Source organism: Ranitomeya variabilis, chromosome 1 (assembly GCF_051348905.1).
Source record: "Ranitomeya variabilis isolate aRanVar5 chromosome 1, aRanVar5.hap1, whole genome shotgun sequence".
Classification (NCBI taxonomy): domain Eukaryota; kingdom Metazoa; phylum Chordata; class Amphibia; order Anura; family Dendrobatidae; genus Ranitomeya; species Ranitomeya variabilis.
The window spans coordinates 971,210,529-971,233,027 of NC_135232.1; the positions used below are offsets into that span (position 1 = coordinate 971,210,529).

The following is a 22,499-nucleotide window of genomic DNA, read 5'->3' on the forward strand; positions in this document are numbered from 1 at the left end:
ATTAGTTATTGCAGACAATTTTCAGTTTAGCAGCCGTTTGGGGTTTTTACGCAGGCCGGTATCACAAAGGCTTTTTGTGTCGTCTTGTACAGGCGTTTTTGAAGTTCTTCAGTTTTTCTTATAGTATGGGAACATCTGGCTGCAGCATCTAATCTAGCCTAAGACATATCTACCAGGAGCTGAGAGATATTCTAAACATGTCTCACACTTGGCTCAGCATCAAAACCCAGAGTTGTGTCAGCACCACCAAGCGTTACACCCGCCTTCCTCTTATACAGCATTGCTCTAACTGGGATTTCCCAGTAATAAGTAGAAATCAGCTCTGTCCCGCCCCAGTGAAGTGTGGGCTGTGCTGTGGTGCAGGCTCCACACAACTCCAGAGCTGTCTGACACAACACGTAAGCAGCTGTTCCTACAGAGAATGGGGCAATCACCCCTGCACCTGCCCCTGGCCTGTGGTAAGTAAGGACTAGGCGACATTCTTAGGATTGGCCGACTCTGTCCTCTGTGTGCACTGTCGCTGCAGTGTGTACAGGGGGCAGATCACATCAGCACATGCTTTACCCTGCCCTCCCCACATAAAAGCTTGGATTCTCAGCGTGACTGTAGTGTAAACTGATTTTCAGCACAAGACATGCAAAATTTGGGAGTGTATTAAAGCAGATCTTACGGACATCGACAACAGTCGGCATTGTCTGTTATGATCCCGAGAAGACAGTGAACTTAATGGGATCTGGTCATTTAAATGTCGCTGTCAGTGATTGACATCTAAATGGGCATCTAAATAATGGTGAGCAGTGATCGGAGCTACAAAGAGCTTGTTGTCTAAACTAAAAGTGAAAGCAGCAGACTTCTTGAAGTTCTGTGACTGTTTATCTAGATTAAGACACTCCATGATCTAGATTATTCGACAATCTGGCATCTAACAAGCAATATTCACATCAGAATAATGAATAATACTGTATTTATGCATGAAAAAGCAGATTTACATCACAGTATTTTTTTTATAGGACATCTGTAAAAATAACTGGATTACTCGAACAATCATATTTTCTGGAGACAATTTCTTAATAGGGTTAATACCTGCAGCACAGACTGGAGAATAATACTGCGCTTGAATTTTAAAAGGTAAGAGATCCAAGTTTAAGAATTCTTTTATTGCTTTGATTTCACTGGATGAAGAAAATGTTTTATTTTGACATTTCTAGATAATTATTCAATCACTAGGAACCTTAAAGTCAGTCAAAACAAGGGTGCTCTTTCATTGTTTCCTGAGCTGAAGTGACTCCTTATGTGCAGTCACAACTTTTCTGGATCTTCCATATACTTGACTGCACATTTTTTTTTTTAATTTGTTTATTAACCACAAAATAAATTGTACAATATACACATTTATATTCGTTATTGTGAATACAATACAATGTAGAGTACACATATTTGTGTGCATTATTAGACACGGAGGAAGATGCGTACTCTTATTTATGTCCAAAATAATACTTGTAAGGCTACTTTCACACTTCCGTCGGTACGGGGCTGTCGCAAACCGTCGGCCTGACGTACCGACGGACGTTGTGCTAAATTTAGCACAACGGGGGCAGCGGATGCAGTTTTGCAACGCATCCGCTGCCAATTGTGATGAGCGGGGAGGAGGGGGCAGAGTTTCGGCCGCGCATGCGCGGTCGAAAATGGCGGACACATCGCACAAAAAACGTTACATTGAACGCTTTTTTGTGCGTCGCGTCCTCCTTTTTGTGCCCATCCGTCGCGATCCGTCGCTAATACAAGGCTATGGGCAAAAAACGCATCCTGCAAGCACATTTGCAGGATCCGTTTTTTGCCCATAACGACGGATTGCGGCGGAGGAAAAAAGACGGAAGTGTGAAAGTAGCCTATAAAGTATTATAAAAAAGGACAACCAATTGTGCATATCAGATCCTTTACCCCATTCATATAAGCTATATAAGTAGAAACATGAAACCATGAATATACAAAGTTCCTAAACTACAACCATGATAACTACTATTTCGTCCAGGGGCGTAACAACCGTGGTCGCAGGGGTCGCAGCTGCGACCGGGCCCGGAGTGCTTAGGGGCCCGCCCAGTGGCGTATCCAGGGGTTTTCAGGGCCAGGGAGCGGGGGCTGTCTAATTATACTCACCTACTCCTGGCGCGGTCCCTGCAGGTCCCTGGCTGCCCGGCGCCCCAGCTTCTTCCTGTACTGAGCGGTCACATGGTACCGCTCATTACAGTAATGAATATGCGGCTCCACCTCCCATAGGGGTGGAGCCGCATATTCATTACTGTAATGAGCGGTAACGGTGACCACTCAGTACATAGTTACATAGTTATTAAGGCTGAAGGAAGACTTTAAGTCCATCTAGTTCAACCCATAGCCTAACCTAACATGCCCTAACATGTTGATCCAGGGGAAGGCAAAAAAACCCCATGTGGCAAACAGTAAGCTCCACCATGGGGAAAAAATTCCTTCCCGACCCCACATACGGCAATCAGACTAGTTCCCTGGATCAACGCCTTATCAAGGAATCTAATATATATACCCTGTAACATTATACTTTTCCAGAAACGTATCCAGTCCCCTCTTAAATTTAAGTAATGAATCACTCATTACAACATCATACGACAGAAAGTTCCATAGTCTCACTGCTCTTACAGTAAAGAATCCGCGTCTGTTATTATGCTTAAACCTTTTTTCCTCCAGACGTAGAGGATGCCCCCTTGTCCCTGTCACCGGTCTATGATTAAAAAGATCATCAGAAAGGTCTTTGTACTGTCCCCTCATATATTTATACATTAACATAAGATCACCCCTTAGCCTTCGTTTTTCCAAGCTAAATAGCCCAAAGTGTAATAACCTATCTTGGTATTGCAGACCCCCCAGTCCTCTAATAACCTTGGTCGCTCTTCTCTGCACCCGCTCCAGTTCAGCTATGTCTTTCTTATACACCGGAGACCAGAACTGTGCACAGTATTCTAAGTGTGGTCAAACTAGTGACTTGTATAGAGGTAAAATTGTGTTCTCCTCATGAGCATCTATGCCTCTTTTAATGCCTCCCATTATTTTATTTGCCTTAGTAGCAGCTGCCTGACACTGGCCACTGAATATGAGTTTGTCATCCACCCATACACCCAGGTCTTTTTCATTGACGGTTTTGCCCAAAATTTTAGAATTAAGCACATAGTTATACATCTTATTACTTCTACCCAAGTGCATGACCTTACATTTATCCCCATTAAAGCTCATTTGCCATTTATCAGCCCAAGCTTCTAGTTTACTCAAATCATCCTGTAATATAAAATTGTCCTCCTCTGTATTGATTACCCTGCAGAGTTTAGTGTCATCTGCAAATATTGAAATTCTACTCTGAATGCCCCCTACAAGGTCATTAATAAATATGTTAAAAAGAAGAGGGCCCAATACTGACCCCTGTGGTACCCCACTACTAACCACGACCCAGTCCGAGTGTACGCCATTAATAACCACCCTTTGTTTCCTATCCCTGAGCCAGCTCTCAACCCACTTGCACATATTTTCCCCTATCCCCATTATTCTCATTTTATGTATCAACCTTTTGTGTGGCACCTTATCAAAAGCTTTTGAAAAGTCCATATACACTACATCTTCTGGGTTCCCTTGGTCCAGTCCGGAACTTACCTCTTCATAGAAGCTGATCAAATTAGTCTGACATGATCGGTCCCTAGTAAACCCATGCTGATACTGGGTCATGAGGTTATTCCTCTTCAGATACTCCAGTATAGCATCCCTTAGAATGCCCTCCAGGATTTTACCCACAGTAGAGGTTAAGCTTACTGGCCTATAATTTCCGAGTTCAGTTTTTGTCCCCTTTTTGAATATTGGCACCACATTTGCTATACGCCAGTCCTGTGGTACAGACCCTGTTATTATGGACTCTTTAAAGATTAAAAATAATGGTCTATCAATGACTGTACTTAGTTCCTGCAGTACTCGGGGGTGTATCCCATCCGGGCCCGGAGATTTGTCAATTTTTGTGATTTTTAGACGCCGCCGTACTTCCTGCTGGGTTAAGCAGGTAACATTTAATTGGGAATTTTTATCACTAGTCATATTGGCTGCCATGGGATTTTCTTTTGTAAATACTGATGAAAAAAAGTCATTTAGCATATTGGCTTTTTCCTCATCCTCATCTACCATTTCACCCAGACTATTTTTAAGGGGGCCAACACTATCATTTTTTAGTTTCTTACTATTTATGTAGTTAAAGAATATTTTGGGGTTATTTTTGCTCTCTCTAGCAATGAGTCTCTCTGTCTCAATCTTTGCTGCCTTGATTTGCTTTTTACAGAATTTATTTAATTTTTTGTATTTATTTAATGCCTCCTCACTACCTACTTCCTTTAATTCTCTAAATGCTTTTTTTTGTCACTTACTGCACCCCTTACAGCTCTATTTAGCCATATTGGTTTCCTCCTATTTCTAGTATGTTTATTCCCATACGGTATATACTGTGCACAGGTCCTATCCAGGATGCTAATAGTACAGGGAGAAGCTGCAGCGCCGGGAAACCAGGGACTGCATCGCGCCAGGAGCAGGTGAGTATAACGGGGAGGGGGAGCGCTGCGCGATATTCACCTCTCCTTGTTCCAGCTGCCGCTCTTCTGCAGTGACGCTGAGGTCAGAGGGCGCAGTGACGTAGTTAGTGCGCGCCTCTGCCTGAGCGTCAGTGCAGAGGAGGCGGAAGATGGAGTGGCGGCTGGAATGAGGAGCAGCCTGCAGGTGAATATTGAAAGTGTCGGGGGCCTGAGCGACGGAGAGGTGAGTATGTGTTTTTTTTTATCGCAGCAACAGCAAATGGGGCAAATATCTGTGTGGAGCATCTTATGGGGCCATAACATTTATGCAGCATTATATGGGGCAAGTGCCTGTATGGATCATCTTATGGGGCCATAACATTTGTGCAGCACTATAATGGGGCAAGTGTCTGTATGGAGCATCTATGGGGCCCTAACGTTTGTGCAGCACTATAATGGGGCAAGTGTCTGTATGGAGCATCTATGGGGCCCTAACGTTTGTGCAGCACTATAATGGGGCAAGTGTCTGTATGGAGCATATATGGGGCCATAACATTTGTGCAGCATTATATGGGGCAAGTGTCTGTATGGGGCATCTATGGGGCCCTAACGTTTGTGCAGCACTATAATGGGGCAAGTGTCTGTATGGAGCATCTATGGGGCCATAACGTTTGTGCAGCATTATATGGGGCAAGTGTTGTGAATTCCGCTCTTGGGCTCCCTTCGGTGTTTGTAAGTGGCATTTTTTTTGTGCAGTCCTGTGGGACTTGTGCCCGGGCTAAGCCTTGCTGTTCCCGCGCTAGTGGGTTGCTTTTGCCTTTGCCTGTCCCGGAGAGGCCTTGGACGCATATTTCCATGGATTTTATTTCGGACCTTCCTGTGTCCCAGAGGATGTCTGTTATCTGGGTGGTTTGTGACCGGTTCTCTAAAATGGTCCATTTGGTGCCTTTGCCTAAATTGCCTTCCTCCTCTGATTTGGTTCCATTGTTTTTTCAGCATGTGGTTCATTTGCATGGCATTCCGGAGAATATTGTGTCTGACAGAGGTTCCCAGTTTGTTTCCAGGTTTTGGCGGGCCTTTTGTGCTAAGATGGGCATTAATTTGTCTTTTTCTTCGGCGTTCCATCCTCAGACAAATGGCCAAACTGAGCGAACTAATCAAACCTTGGAAACCTATTTGAGATGCTTTGTGTTGTGAATTAGACTTTTTTGGCTCCCTCTTGTGGTCACTAGTGATATGACTCTGGGATTGTCTTTCCTCAGTTTGGCACCCACCTGGGTCGTTAGTCCAGGGGTGTTGCTATATAAACTTCCTGGATCCTCAGTCCAGTGCCTGGCATCGTAGTAATCAGTTCCTTTCTGTTTGCTCCTGTCTGCTGGTCCTGGTTCTTGCAAAACTAAGCTAAGTCCTGCTTCTTTGTTTTTTGGTTATTTGCATTGCTCTAATTTTTTGTCCAGCTTGTACTAAATGTGATTCCTGATTTTGCTGGAAGCTCTAGGGGGCTGGTGTTCTCCCCCCGGGCCGTTAGACGGTTCGGGGGTTCTTGAATATCCAGCGTGGAAATTTCGATAGGGTTTTTGCTGACCGTATAAGTCATCTTACTATATTCTGCTATTAGTCAGTGGGCCTCTCTTTGCTAAATATCTAGTTCATTCTTACGTTTGTCTTTTCTCCTTACCTCACCGTTATTATTTGTTGGGGGCTTGTATCCAACTTTTGGGGTCTTTTCTCTGGAGGCAAGAAAGGTCTATCTTTTCCCTTTTAGGGTTAGTTAGTTCTCCGGCTGGCGCGAGACGTCTAGAACCAACGTAGGCACGTTCCCCGGCTGCTGCTATTTGTGGTGCTAGGATTAGATATATGGTCAGCCCAGTTACCACTGCCCTATGAGCTGTTTTTTTGTGTTTGCAGACTTGGTATGTACTTTTGAGACCCTCTGCCATTGGGGTCATAACAGTATGCCAGGCCAAAGTTGAATATTTAATGCATTGCAGAAGTGGGATTATAAGAAAGGAAAGTCTGAGTTTTTTTTTTTTCCTCTCTTTTTTTCCTCCCCTTTACCTCTGAGTGGCTTGTGCTTGCTGCAGACATGAATGTCCAGACCTTGATTACAAGTGTGGATCAGCTTGCTGCTCGTGTGCAGGGCATACAAGATTTTGTTACCAGTAGTCCAATGTCTGAACCTAAAATACCTATTCCTGAACTGTTCTCTGGAGACCGATTTAAGTTTAGGAATTTCAGGAATAATTGTAAATTGTTTCTATCTCTGAGACCCCGTTCATCTGGAGACTCAGCTCAGCAAGTTAAAATTGTTATCTCTTTCTTACGGGGCGACCCTCAGGATTGGGCCTTCTCGCTAGCGCCAGGAGATCCGGCATTGGCAAATATTGATGCGTTTTTACTGGCGCTCGGATTGCTTTACGAGGAACCCAATCTTGAAATTCAGGCAGAAAAAGCCTTGCTGGCTATTTCTCAGGGTCAGGATGAAGCTGAAGTGTATTGCCAAAAATTTCGGAAATGGTCCGTGCTTACTCAGTGGAATGAGTGTGCTCTGGCCGCAAATTTCAGAAATGGCCTTTCTGAAGCCATTAAGAATGTGATGGTGGGCTTCTCCATTCCTACAAGTCTGAATGATTCCATGGCGCTGGCTATTCAAATTGACCGGCGTTTGTGGGAGCGCAAAGCCGCGAATCCTCTGGTGGTGTTGTCTGAACAAACACCTGATTTAATGCAATATGGTAGAATTCAGACTAGAAATGAACGGAAAAATCATAGACGTCAGAATGGGTTGTGTTTTTACTGTGGTGATTCTACACATGTTATATCAGCATGCTCTAAACGTCTAACTAGGGTTGTTAGTCCTGTCGCCATTGGTAATTTGCAACCTAAATTTATATTGTCTGTAACTTTAATTTGCTCATTGTCCTCCTACCCTGTTATGGCGTTTGTGGACTCAGGTGCTGCCCTGAGTCTTATGGATCTGTCATTTGCCAAGCGCTGTGGTTTTGTTCTTGAGCCGTTGGTAAATCCTATTCCTCTTAGAGGTATTGATGCTACGCCATTGGCGGAAAATAAACCGCAGTTTTGGACACAGGTAACCATGTGCATGACTCCTGAACATCGGGAGGTGATTCGTTTTCTTGTTCTGCATAAAATGCATGATTTGGTCGTTTTGGGTCTGACATGGTTACAGACCCATAATCCAGTCTTAGATTGGAAGGCAATGTCTGTCAAGTTGGGGCTGTCAGGGAATTCATGGTGATGCTCCGCCGGTGTCTATTGCTTCCTTTACTCCTTCGGAAGTTCCTGAGTATTTGTCTGATTATCAGGATGTATTCAGCGAGTCCAGGTCCAGTGCTCTTCCTCCTCATAGGGACTGCGACTGCGCTATAGATTTGATTCCAGGTAGTAAATTTCCTAAGGGAAGATTATTTAATCTGTCTGTACCTGAGCATACCGCAATGCGTTCGTATATCAAGGAATCTCTGGAGAAGGGGCATATCCGTCCATCCTCTTCCCCTCTTGGTGCGGGATTCTTTTTTGTGGCCAAGAAGGACGGATCTTTGAGACCTTGTATTGACTATCGGCTTCTGAATAAAATCACTGTTAAATTTCAGTATCCTTTGCCTCTGTTGTCGGACTTGTTTGCCCGGATTAAAGGTGCCAAGTGGTTCACCAAGATAGATCTTCGTGGTGCGTACAACCTTGTGCGCATTAAGCAAGGAGATGAATGGAAAACTGCATTTAATACGCCCGAAGGCCATTTTGAGTACTTGGTGATGCCTTTTGGGCTATCTAATGCTCCTTCAGTGTTTCAGTCCTTTATGCATGATATTTTCCGGAAGTATCTGGATAAATTTATGATTGTTTATCTGGATGATATTCTGTTTTTTTTCTGATGATTGGGACTCGCATGTGGAGCAGGTCAGGATGGTGTTTCAGGTTTTGCGTGAGAATGCCTTGTTTGTTAAGGGCTCAAAGTGTCTCTTTGGAGTACAGAAGGTTCCCTTTTTGGCTTTTATTTTTTCCCCTTCTGCGGTGGAGATGGACCCAGTCAAGGTCCGAGCTATTCATGACTGGACTCAACCCACGTCAGTTAAGAGTCTTCAGAAGTTCTTGGGTTTTGCTAACTTCTACCGTCGTTTTATCGCTAATTTTTCTAGCGTTGTTAAACCTTTGACGGATATGACCAAGAAAGGTTCTGATGTTGCTAACTGGGCTCCTGCAGCCGTGGAAGCTTTCCAAGAGTTGAAGCGCCGGTTTACTTCGGCGCCTGTTTTGTGCCAGCCTGATGTCTCACTTCCCTTTCAGGTTGAAGTGGATGCTTCTGAGATTGGGGCAGGGGCCGTTTTGTCGCTGAGAGGCCCTGGTTGCTCTGTAATGAGACCATGTGCTTTTTTCTCTAGGAAGTTTTCGCCTGCTGAGCGGAATTATGATGTTGGCAATCGGGAGTTGTTGGCCATGAAGTGGGCATTTGAGGAGTGGCGTCATTGGCTCGAGGGTGCTAAGCATCGTGTGGTGGTCTTGACTGATCACAAAAATCTGATGTATCTCGAGTCTGCTAAACGCCTGAATCCTAGACAGGCCCGCTGGTCATTGTTTTTCTCCCGTTTTGACTTTGTGGTCTCGTATTTACCAGGTTCAAAGAATGTGAAGGCTGATGCTCTTTCAAGGAGCTTTGTGCCTGACTCTCCTGGAGTCGCAGAACCAGTTGGTATTCTTAAAGAGGGAGTTATCTTGTCAGCCATTTCTCCGGATTTGCGACGTGTGTTGCAGAGATTTCAGGCTGGTAGACCTGACTCTTGTCCACCTGACAGACTGTTTGTTCCTGATAAGTGGACCAGCAGAGTCATTTCCGAGGTTCATTCCTCGGTGTTGGCGGGGCATCCGGGAATTTTTGGCACCAGAGATCTGGTGGCTAGGTCCTTTTGGTGGCCTTCCTTGTCACGGGATGTGTGGTCATTTGTGCAGTCCTGTGGGACTTGTGCTCGAGCTAAGCCTTGCTGTTCTCGTGCCAGCGGGTTGCTCTTGCCCTTGCCTGTCCTGAAGAGGCCTTGGACACACATTTCCATGGATTTCATTTCAGATCTTCCGGTGTCTCAGGGCATGTCTGTCATCTGGGTGGTATGTGATCGCTTTTCCAAGATGGTCCATTTGGTATCTTTGCCTAAACTGCCTTCCTCTTCCGATCTGGTTCCTTTGTTCTTTCAGAATGTGGTTCGTTTGCACGGCATTCCTGAGAATATTGTGTCTGACAGAGGATCCCAGTTTGTTTCCAGGTTCTGGCGATCCTTTTGTGCTAAGATGGGCATTGATTTGTCGTTTTCGTCTGCCTTTCATCCTCAGACTAATGGACAAACGGAGCGAACTAATCAGACTCTGGAGGCTTATTTGAGGTGTTTTGTTTCTGCAGATCAGGATGATTGGGTGACCTTCTTGCCGTTGGCTGAGTTTGCCCTTAATAATCGGGCTAGTTCCGCTACTTTGGTTTCGCCATTTTTTTGCAACTCTGGTTTCCATCCTCGGTTTTCCTCGGGACATGTGGAGCCTTCTGACTGTCCTGGGGTAGATTCCGTGGTGGATAGGTTGCAGCAGATCTGGAATCATGTGGTGGACAACTTAAAGTTGTCACAGGAGAAGGCTCAGCGTTTTGCCAACCGCCGCCGCGGTGTGGGTCCCCGACTTCGTGTTGGGGATTTGGTATGGCTGTCTTCTCGATTTGTTCCTATGAAGGTCTCCTCTCCTAAATTTAAGCCTCGCTTCATCGGTCCTTACAAGATATTGGAAATCCTTAATCCTGTGTCCTTTCGCTTGGATCTTCCGGTGTCGTTTGCCATTCACAACGTGTTCCATAGGTCTTTGTTGCGGCGGTACGTTGTGCCTGTGGTTCCTTCTGTTGAGCCTCCTGCTCCGGTGTTGGTTGAGGGCGAGTTGGAGTACGTGGTGGAGAAGATCTTGGATTCTCGTCTCTCCAGACGGAGGCTTCAGTATCTGGTCAAGTGGAAGGGCTATGGCCAGGAGGATAATTCCTGGGTGGTTGCTTCTGATGTGCATGCGGCCGATTTAGTTCGTGCCTTTCACGCTGCTCATCCTGATCGCCCTGGTGGTCCTGGTGAGGGTTCGGTGACCCCTCCTTAAAGGGGGGGTACTGTTGTGAATTAGACTTTTTTGGCTCCCTCTTGTGGTCACTAGTGATATGACTCTGGGATTGTCTTTCCTCAGTTTGGCACCCACCTGGGTCGTTAGTCCAGGGGTGTTGCTATATAAACTTCCTGGATCCTCAGTCCAGTGCCTGGCATCGTTGTAATCAGTTCCTTTCTGTTTGCTCCTGTCTGCTGGTCCTGGTTCTTGCAAAACTAAGCTAAGTCCTGCTTCTTTGTTTTTTGGTTATTTGCATTGCTCTAATTTTTTGTCCAGCTAGTACTAAATGTGATTCCTGATTTTGCTGGAAGCTCTGGGGGGCTGGTGTTCTCCCCCCGGGCCGTTAGACGGTTCGGGGGTTCTTGAATATCCAGCGTGGAAATTTTGATAGGGTTTTTGCTGACCGTATAAGTCATCTTACTATATTCTGCTATTAGTCAGTGGGCCTCTCTTTGCTAAATATCTAGTTCATTCTTACGTTTGTCTTTTCTCCTTACCTCACCGTTATTATTTGTTGGGGGCTTGTATCCAACTTTTGGGGTCTTTTCTCTGGAGGCAAGAAAGGTCTATCTTTTCCCTTTTAGGGTTAGTTAGTTCTCCGGCTGGCGCGAGACGTCTAGAACCAACGTAGGCACGTTCCCCGGCTGCTGCTATTTGTGGTGCTAGGATTAGATATATGGTCAGCCCAGTTACCACTGCCCTATGAGCTGGTTTTTTGTGTTTGCAGACTTGGTATGTACTTTTGAGACCCTCTGCCATTGGGGTCATAACAGCTTTGTGTCTGCTGATCAGGATGATTGGGTGGCTTTCTTGCCGTTGGCCGAGTTTGCCCTTAATAATCGGGCCAGTTCGGCTACTTTGGTCTCGCCTTTCTTTTGTAATTTTGGTTTCCATCCTCGTTTTTCTTCAGGGCAGGTTGAGCCTTCTGATTGTCCTGGTGTAGATTTCGTGATGGAAAGGTTACAGCAGATTTGGACTCATGTGGTAGACAATTTGACGTTGTCTCAGGAAAAGGCTCAGCGTTTTGCTAACCGCCGTCGGTGTGTTGGTCCTCGGCTTCATGTGGGGGATTTGGTCTGGTTATCCTCTCGTCATGTTCCTATGAAGGTTTCTTCCCCTAAGTTCAAGCCTCGGTTTATTGGTCCTTATAAGATTTCTGAGATTATCAATCCAGTGTCTTTTCGTTTGGCCCTTCCAGCCTCTTTTGCCATCCACAATGTTTTCCATAGATCTTTGTTGCGGAGATATGTGGTACCCGTTGTTCCATCTGTTGATCCTCCTGCCCCGGTGTTGGTTGAGGGGGAGTTGGAATATGTGGTTGAGAAAATTTTGGATTCTCGTTTTTCGAGGCGGAGGCTTCAGTATCTTGTCAAGTGGAAGGGTTATGGCCAAGAGGATAATTCTTGGGTGGTTGCCTCCGATGTCCATGCCGCCGATTTGGTTCGTGCTTTTCATTTGGCTCGTCCTGATCGGCCTGGGGGCTCTGGTGAGGGTTCGGTGACCCCTCCTCAAGGGCGGGGTACTGTTGTGAATTCCGCTCTTGGGCTCCCTCCGGTGGTTGTAAGTGGCATTTTTGTGAATTCTGTTCTTGGGCTCCCTCCTGTTGTTTTGAGTGGTATGGCTGCTTCTGGGATTTAGCATCAGCAGCTGTTTTCACTGATCGTCTTTCTGGCTCGGCTATATTAGTCTGCCTGTTCCCTCATTCAATGCCAGTTGACAATTGTTCCAGCCTGGAGTCATGGCTCTTTGGATTTCCCTGACACTCTGACCAGTTCAGCAAAGCTAAGTCCTTGCTTGTTCTTTTGCAGTTCACTTGTTGTGGACTTTGTTGTTCAGCACTTTCTATGTTTTGCTCATTTGTCCAGCTTATCAGTATGAACCTATTCAGCTAAGCTGGAAGCTCTGGGCAGCAGAGTTTGCCCTCCACACCTTTAGTCAGGTGTGGAGATTTTTGCATTTCTCTGCGGTGGACTTTTTCTAGTTTTTATTACTGACCGCACAGTGTTCTGTTCTGTACTAATTCTATCTAGCTAGTAGTGGCCTCCTTTGCTAAATCTTGTTTCATACTACGTATGTCATTTCCTTCTCCTCTCACAGTCATTATTTGTGGGGGGGCTGTCCTATCCTTTGGGGATTTTCTCTGAGGCAAGATAGCTTTCCTGTTTCTACCTTTAGGGGTAGCTAGTTCTCCGGCTGTGACGAGGTGTCCAGGGAGTGACAGGAACATCCCACGGCTACTGCTAGTGTCTGTGTTAAGATCAGTAACTGCGGTCTGTATAGTTACCACCTGCTCAGAGCTAGTCGCATGTCGCTCCTTAATCACCAGTCCATAACAGGCAAGTGCCTGTATGGAGCATCTATGGGGATATAACATTTGTGCAGCATTATATGGGGCAAGTGTCTGTATGGAGCATCTTATGGGGCCATAACATCTGTGCAGCATTATATGGGGCAAGTGCCTGTATGGAGCATCTATGGGGCCATAACGTTTGTGCAGCACTATAATGGGGCAAGTGTCTGTATGGAGCATCTATGGGGCCATAACTTTGTGCAGCATTATATGGGGAAAGTGTCTGTATAGAGCATCTTATGGGGCCATAACGTTTGTGCAGCACTATATGGGGCAAATGTCTCTATGGAGCATCTTATGGGGCCATAATCAATGTTTCTGCAGCACTATATTGGGCAAATGTGTCTACGGAGCATCTTATGGGGCCATTATTAACCTTTATGCAGGATTATATGGGGCTCCTGATTCAATATGGATATTCAAAAACACTTAACCTACTGATGTCTCAATTAATTGTATGCAGGACTCTGCTGTGCTGATTGTCATGGTGCTGAATGAGGGGAAGTTTATGTGTGGGGTCAGGAGGGGTTTATAGTGTGGATGTAGCAGAGCCGTTTGTGTACAAGGTGTACAGAGCAGAGCTGTGTATGTGTGTAGTAGAGCAATGTGTACGAGGTGTACAGAGCGGAGTCAGGTGTGTACGAGGTGTACAAAGCTGAGCCGAGTGTGAAAGAGGTGAGCGGAGTCGTGTATGTATGGGGTGTATGGAGTGGTGCTGTGTGTTTACGAGGTGTATGGAGCGGAGCCGCTTGTGTACGAGGTGTGCGGAGCCGCATGTGTACGGGGTGGACGGAGCGGAGCCGTGTGTGTATGGAGTGTACGAAGCGGAGCCGCGTGTGTATGGAGCGGAGCTGTGTGTGTGAGGTGTACGGAGTGGATCCGCATGTGTATGAGGTGTACGGAGCAGATCCGCGGGTGTAAGGAGCGGAGCCGCGTGTGTACAAAGTGTACGGAGCAGAGCCGTGTGTGTACGGGGTTCACGGAGCGAAGCCGCGTGTGTAGGGGCTGTAAATTTCCGAGTCGGGAAGAATGGTACACGGCTGTGGACAGAGCCCAGCATGTGCACTGTGGGGGAGTATTGGGTGTACTCGCCAGCGTCAGAATGTGCAGTGCGTATGCTCCGGAGCCATCCAGTACACTCAATACCCCCCCACACTGCACAGGTCCGGAAATGACGCACTGCAGCGTCATACCAGGAAGAAACAGCACACTGATTTCAAATGCTGGGAGTTCGCTTGGAATTAGAGCGAGGAAGGACATGAACGCCCAGAGTCTGCACTTCCGAAGACATCACCATAATTAGTATAGGGACTTGTTAGTTATAAAATCATTTTTCTCAGCGATTACAGGGCAGTATTAGGTCAGACTATACAACAAAGCAACAAACCTATAGTGTGCGAAATGAATAGGGAAAATGTGAATTTCGGTGGGAAATATTTTGGCGCGGGGGGGCCCCATTTGAAAGTTTGCATCGGGGCCCCTCACTTTGTAGTTACGCCACTGATTTTGTCGCTTAATACTTTACATTGTACTTTTCTCTGTGCAATGCCTCTAAAACAAAAAAGAAAAACCCTATCTCCCTGTACTGATACCAAATCATTGAGTTTATAGAGTACGATGGGAAGAGTTCCATCTGTCCCAAATTTTATCAAATTTACTCAGACATCCTCTGTTCTGATACAATGTACGTTTGTATGGGATAACCGAGTTCACCAACTCAATCCAAGCTCTAAGGGAGGGACCTGAACCCCCCCATCCACCGTAACGCCAATACTTTCCGTGCCATAAAAAGTGTTTCCCGTAGAAAGATCCCGACATAATGATCCCAAGTCTCCTCATCCCATGCCCCAAATAAACAAATCAACGGTTCAAGAGAAACAGGAGTAGATAGTAAGGATGTTAATAATGATGTCACCTCTTTCCAGTAGTGGAGAATAATAGGGCACTTCCATATCATATGGATAAAATCAGCATCTAATGAGTGACATCTCATACATTCTGATGATTGGAATCGACCCATCCTAAAAAATCGTGACGGAGTCAAATATGATTGATACACTATATACAACTGGGTCATCCTGTTGTTAATCGATGGGGACACCCTGATTGGAGATTCTAGAATCTCTTCCCAGTCCTCTTCTTGCACATCAGGGATAAGTCCCTCCCACTTCCCCTTGATAGATCTTACTGCAGACTCAACTCCCACTGACAGCATATAAGTATGCAAAGAGGAAATAAGGCCCTGAGGACCCTGCGAGTTAAGAATTCCTATCAAAGGCAGAGATGAGATTGCTCAGCCTGCACCTACACCTCTCATATAAGATTGAAAAGCTGATCTTAGCTATAGGTAACGAAAAAAATGGGATCTCGGGATTGTGTATTTAGCCTGTAATTGTTCAAAAGACATGAAGGTCCCGTGGTCTTATAAATCGTCCACCAAGGAAACACCATGTGAAATCCAAAAATCAGTGGATGGGTGGTTCAGCAACGCCGGAAAATAATTGTTTTTCCAGAGGGGCATTTCAGCTATACTATCTTTAAATTTAAATCTTTTTAATTTGTTTCCAAATTGAACGTGCGAGTCAAAGCATAGGCAACAAACGGGAACGTTAATTTTTCTAATTCCAGGAAGCTCAGCGGACAGTCAATCCGGGCAGAGTAAAGCAAATGGCTTTCAGAATTAGGACGATAATTATTAGGCATCCATTTACATATCGCTCTAGCCTGTCCTGCCAGATAGTACAAAAAAAAATCCGGTAACGCCGCACCACCCCCCTGTTTAGGTCTCTGTAGAACAGACAACTTAAGTTTAGGCCTAGCTTTCCCCCATATAAAAGACGTGATTTGGGAGTTCAAATTTGCGAAAAAGGACTTGGGTATTAATACTGCACTGTGTTAAAGGCAATAGCTGAGCTTAGGGAGCAATATAATTTTAATTAGATTAATGCGACCGGCAACGGACAGTGGGAGTTTACTCCAAATTGTAAATTTAGATTTGGCGAAGTCTAGCTGTGGGTAAACATTAAGTTGTAGGTCGGATTCACTATATTCATAAGGATGAATGACCTCGGGGAGATCAAAACATCCAACACCGCGGAGACACCATCACGAGTTTCTCAACACAGTGATCCAGAACACTGCCCCCATCCCTTAAGGGAAATATGCAAATGCATGTAGAAAAGCCGCGGAGACACCATCACGTGTTTCTCAACGCAAGCAATGAATAGCCAGGTCTTTCACCGGGAAGGAACAACCACGGGAAGGGCAGCATCCAATAAAGGAAAACCACCTATACCAAAACATGGTATCCATCCACAGACAACTGTTTCGGGGTATATGCCCCTCATCAGTGTGGAGTAGGAAACTGGCTATTAGGAGCAGTGCCTAGTGAAAGGACTATAAACATAAGGATAAATGACCTTGGGGAGATCAAAACATCCAACACCGCGGAGACACCATCACGAGTTTCTCAACACAGTGATCCAGAACACTGCCCCCATCCCTTAAGGGAAATATGCAAATGCATGTAGAAAAGCCGCGGAGACACCATCACGTGTTTCTCAACGCAAGCAATGAATAGCCAGGTTTTTCACCGGGAAGGAACAACCACGGGAAGGGCAGCATCCAATAAAGGAAAACCACCTATAACAAAACATGGTATCCATCCACAGACAACTGTTTCGGGGTATATGCCCCTCATCAGTGTGGAGTAGGAAACTGGCTATTAGGAGCAGTGCCTAGTGAAAGGACTATAAACATAAGGGTGAATGACCTCGGGGAGATCAAAACATCCAACACCGCGGAGACAACATCACGTGTTTCTCAACGCAGTGATCCAGAACACTGCCCCCATCCCTTAAGGGAAATTTGCAAATGCATGTAAAAAACATGGTATCCATCCACAGACAGCTGTTTCGGGGTATACCAAAACATAGTATGCATCCATTGCGTTGAGAAACACGTGATGGTGTCTCCGCGGCTTTTCTATATGGATTCACTATATTGAGACATGCAGATACCTAAATATTTAAAATGAGATACAATAGGTAATAAGGATAGGGTTTCAAGGCGAGGCATTAGGGTAACAGAGCAGATTTATTGACGGCACATTTTAGTTTCTGCGTATTCAGTTGTTGGGATTAATGCTGGATCCTTCTTGATGTCATTATGCTGTAAAGGTCCTTCATTGCAAACCCCTTTAAGTGTCATGTTTATAATTTGCAATAGGTGCACAAAAGATTAAAAGGATTGTCCAGCCTTGGGGTACACAGAGTGACTGCAGACTTGTGAATCCTAGCACTTGTGATTATTCGATGTCAGGAGTAATGTGACTGCAAGTATGTGACACATTCCGACTAGACGTGTCTGACCTCACTCAATCCACTTCCATTAAGCAAGGCCACTCACTTCTAGTCAGCACGTGACCGCATGTATGCAAATATTATATTTGTGGTCATGCGCACCAGAGAATCCCCATAGCGCAGAGTGCGCGCGATTTGAGGATTCACAAGTCTGCAGTCACATAGAGTTTTTGGTCTACTTGTTGTTGTTTTAATTTTTTGTTTTGTTTTGAGCCAAATTCTTCTTTTAAGTTGTGCCTATTTTGAAATCTAGGTCCGAATTGTTTGTCTGTTATTTTCTCTGTTCGCCGTTGTGACAGTTTTTTTTTGTAATCCTAATGTGTGGCTGATTGAAATTTTGTTAATAATGAATCAAAAAGTGACAACATTTTTGGACAAATGTGCTTCAGTTCCCTCCTTCTCCTCCGGGGGTATGTGATACTTTGTAAAACAGGTTTTTTTTGCATAACTGTTAGAGCTCCATGTGACATTTTGGTGGATCATGTGACTTTTTGCTCTAGAAAGGTGCAAAAAACTTAAAATAATAAAATAAAGAACATTTTTTATTTTATGTAAAATTCATAAATTCACATGCATCATATTGAAAAATGTTGCACTAAAAGCCACAATGAATACTACAAGAAAAATGACTTAAAGGGTACTGGTCATAAGTGATTAGTTTTTGCTCTTATTTATAACTTGCTGTCAACATTTTTTCTTTTTTTTTTTTTTAATTCGCCGAATGATTCCAGAGATATTGGTTATTTTTTGTCTTTACAAGGGGGTGTGGCTCACAGGATTATATTTGGGCGTGTTTTAAGACTGCTCTGCAAAATCACCCTGTGAACCACACCCCCTTAGTAGAGATAACAAAAATAGCACTAACTAAAAAAAGGGAATAAAGTAAGAACAAAATCTGGTTACTTTTTACCTGGTGACAGATTCTCTTTAAAAAAACAGCAAAAAAATACTGAAAATGAATGAAGAATTGATCTATTTTCCAGATATAATAGTGTATGCAATCCTACGTGATAAGAACTTATTCCAACCTGTCTTAAGCTAGATTCACATGTCATGTTTATGTGTGTTTCTAAGGCTGGTTTCACATTTGCGGTTGTGTCCGCAGCGTTTGTACCGCATGTATCCGCATGCGTTGTGTATTCCTATATTTAACATTAAGGACTCATGCGTTTTTATTTGTTCGCGTTTTGCGGCGGTTGACGATGCATGCGTCGTCTCGTCGCTTGCGGCTTGGCACGGAAATGCAGCATGTAGTAATTTTTAGAGGCGTCATTTTGCCGCCGGGAAACGCATGCGGTCAATTGCGCAAGGATTGCGGCAAAAAAACACATTGCTGTCTATATGAACGCATGCGTTTATAAGTACATGCGTTTGGTTGCGTTCGTGAACGCATGCGTTTCAATAGAGAAAAACATGTCTAGACACTGATCAGCCACCCCCCACCATCAAGGTGATAAAGGGAGGGTGTGGACAGTTGCTGGTCACTTCTCAGCAGACAGCCGAGCAGACGGACCACAGCGGACAGCCAAGCAGAGCAGACAGACCCCAGCACCTTGGAGCAAACAAGCCTCTGAACAATGTGAGTATATCCTAGCCAATGCCTTTATTTTCTATTTTCTTTCTCTACATGTCCTAATTTCTGCCATTTCTTTCTTTCTACATGCATCAGAATGTCTTCTTCTTCGGAATCATCGCATGAGGAGTTTCGTCCAGGACAGTCAGAAGTGGAGCATGTCAGTGAGGTGAGTACTTGCCTCGTCAGATTGGTAAGTATTCACTGTCACATCGACACATGTGACAATTTGATTTTTCCTTTTTTTTAGAGCTCTTCTACTGCGGCAGAGACAGGGCAGGAGCAGCGGAGTCAAGGTCCGGTGGAAAGACGGCAGCGGGTACGTATACAAGGCTGACTGTTTACCGTATCCTCAGTTGAATATTCTTGAATCTTTCTTTCTTTCTATTCGTATTTCTTTACTTTTTTTCTTCTGGAATCCTTTTGTATGTTGACTTTCCTATTCATGACATTTCTCATCATCTTTTTTCTTTCTTTTCCTTATGTTAATTGAGCAAACTTTAATGACTTTATTTAATTTGTAGGTTTCACAATGGGAGGAGGATCTAATCGAGAATGACCTCCTCATCTCCCTCGTCCAGGAGCGAGTCCCGTTGTGGGACACCCGGGATCCACTGCACTCAAACAACGTCACGATCCGGCGCTTATGGATTGAGGTGGCCCAAGCGATGTGGGATGGCTGGGACAACGCCCCGACACGGGTCCGAAATGCATTTGGTAAGTATTGCACTGCAGTGTGAAGCAGCAGAGACCTTGGCCGTGCTCACTCGACTGTGTGTGATGAAAGAAACTCTCTGGAGTTTCTCTCATCACACACAGTTGTGTGAGCACGGCCAAAAGTCCTTTTTCTGACCACATTTTTTTTTTTAACAGTATCCAAAGTCAAAACACGTTGGCGTTCGATGAAGGACCGCTTCAACAAGGACCTGCGTCAAGAGAGCCATGTTCCCAGTGGTTCAGGACAAGGATCAGACGATACAAATACCATCGAGTTCTGGCATTTTTAAGACCGGTCCTTGCCCAGAGAACGTAAGTATTTATCACGTGCATCAGGTTGTATTGTATTGCCATAATCTGTATTTTTATATTCCACAGGATTTTGCGTCTGGTAAATATTTGATATTAATTTTCTTTTTCATTTTTTCACAGCACATACAGCCCTACTGTTGGCCCAGGTTCTGGAGCGGTCCTTCATCCGACAGCCACGGACCCGTCCCAGTCATCCAGCAGCACAGCAGCAAGTGGGCCTTCCACACTAACTGGAGACCAGGGAGCTGGTCCATCAGGTCTTCCCCTTTCGCAGTCCTCTTCCACTGCTCCTTTTTTTGGGGGCTCCTCGGCAGAGGGCTACGGACAGGTCACTCATGCCCGAGTTTTTGCACTTGAGCTCGGTTTTACACAAAGTAATCAAGGCTTTGGGTGACCGAATGGATGTTTCACATAACCTCTTGAATGCACTTATCCAGGAGGTCAGCAAAAGCCTTGATCAAGTGAAAGCCGACCTCCAGAGGCCAGCACATCATTTTTTTAACCAAATTGAGCAGGGCATGTCGGAACACCTTACTCCTGATCTCCAGCTGAGTGTCATGCAGGCCTGCAATGCTGCTTACGTGCAGGCTATGCAGCAGAGTCGGTATTTCCAGCAGACAGTGGCGGCATATCCACCACTGTCACGCTTGATGTCCACCTCTGCTGCACCCCACTGCAGGGCCACCTCAATTCCTTCCACAGCCGGACACCACTGCAGCACCACCACCATGCCGAGTGCAGTTGGACATCCCACCGCCACCACCATGACATCCGCTGCTCCTGTTTGGACATCCTCCGCCACCACCACGATGCAGCAGGACCCTGGCATGACCTTCCGTACCGCCACCACCACAATGCAGCAGGACCCTGGCATGGCCTTCCGTCCCGCCACCACCACGATGCAGCAGGACCCTGGCATGGCCTTCCGGACCGCCACCACCACGATGCAGCAGGACCCTGGCATGGCCTTCCGTACTGCCACCACCACGATGCAGCAGGACCCTGGCATGGCCTTCCGGACCGCCACCACCACGATGCAGCAGGACCCTGGCATGGCCTTCCATACCGCCACCACCACGATGCAGCAGGACCCTGGCATGGCCTTCCGCTCTACAAGCGCTATGGACTCTGGCATGGCTGCACGCTCTACGAGCACTATGGACTCTGGCATCGCTGCACGCTCTATGAGCACTATGGACTCTGGCATGGCTGCACGCTCTATGAGCACTATGGACTCTGGCATGGCTGCACGCTCTACGAGCACTATGGACTTTGGCATGGCTGCACGATCTACGAGCACTATGGACTCTGACACGGTGCAGCCGGACCCTGACAGGTCACCCACCACCACGCCACGCCATATGAGCCCACCAAGACCTCCCACAACCAGGCAAAGCAAAAAAAAACACAAAAAAAAACAACAGAGGACTCTTAGCATTCCTCCCCCTTCACCTCCCAATGTGTCTGTAATGTCAGGTTTGTCTCACCCTTCCAGTGCGTCTCAAGCCTCTCATGTGTCAAGCCCCATCCCCGAACTTCCAGACCCTTCTACACTGTGTTCCAAATTATTATGCAAATTGGATTTAAGTGTCATAAAGATTTAATTGTTTTGTTTTTCAAATAAACTCGTGGATGGTATTGTGTCTCAGGGCTCAATGAATCACTGAAATCAATCTTAAACACATGTGATAATTAGTTTTCCAGGTGATTCTAATTAAAGGAAAACTACTCAAAAATGATGTTCCACATTATTATGCAGGTCACAGGTTTCAAGCAATAAGAGAAATAAAAAGGATCTCTCTGCTGCTGAAAAGCGTTAAATAGTGCAATGCCTTGGACAAGGTATGAAAAAATTAGATATTTCACGTAAACTTAAGAGTGATCATCATACTCTGATGAGATTTGTGACTGAAACAGAGCACAGACAGAGTTCATGCAAATAAAGGCATAATGAGGAAGTTTTCTGCCAGACAAATTCATTGGATTAAGAGAGCAGCTGCCAAAATACCATTACAAAGCAGCAAACAGTTATTTGAAGCTGCTGGTGCGTCTGGAGTCCCTCGAACCTCAAGGTGTAGGATCCTTCAAAGGCTTGCTGTGGTGCATAAACCTACTATTCGGCCACTCCTAAACAGTGTTCACAAGCAGAAACGGTTGCAGTGGGCCCAGACATACATGAAGACTAATTTTCAAACAGTCTTGTTTACTGATGAGTGTCGAGCAACCCTGGACGGTCCAGATGGATGGAGTAATGGATGGTTGGTGGATGGCCACCATGTCCCAACAAGGCTGCGATGTCAGCAAGGAGGTGGAGGAGTCATGTTTTGGGCTGGAGTCATGGGGAACCAGCTGGTAGGGCCCTTTAAGGTTCCTGAAGGTGTGAAAATCACCTCAGCAAAGTAAATAGAGTTTCTGACTGACAACTTTCTTCCATGGTCTAAAAAGCAGAAACGTGCCTTCAGGAACAAAATCATCTTCAT

At 45.4% G+C, this 22,499-nt stretch overlaps 1 protein-coding gene across 1 annotated transcript in view; it reads left to right on the forward strand.

The window, feature by feature from the left end:
* The first annotated feature begins 324 nt into the window (after positions 1-324).
* TLR2 (toll like receptor 2) overlaps positions 325-22,499 on the forward strand; it is a 30,643-nt gene continuing 8,468 nt past the window's right edge. Inside the window, exons 1-2 of the mRNA XM_077279364.1 lie at positions 325-458; positions 1,011-1,128. The gene's annotated coding sequence lies outside the window, so the exon portion shown is untranslated. The remainder of the gene's footprint in view (positions 459-1,010; positions 1,129-22,499) is intronic.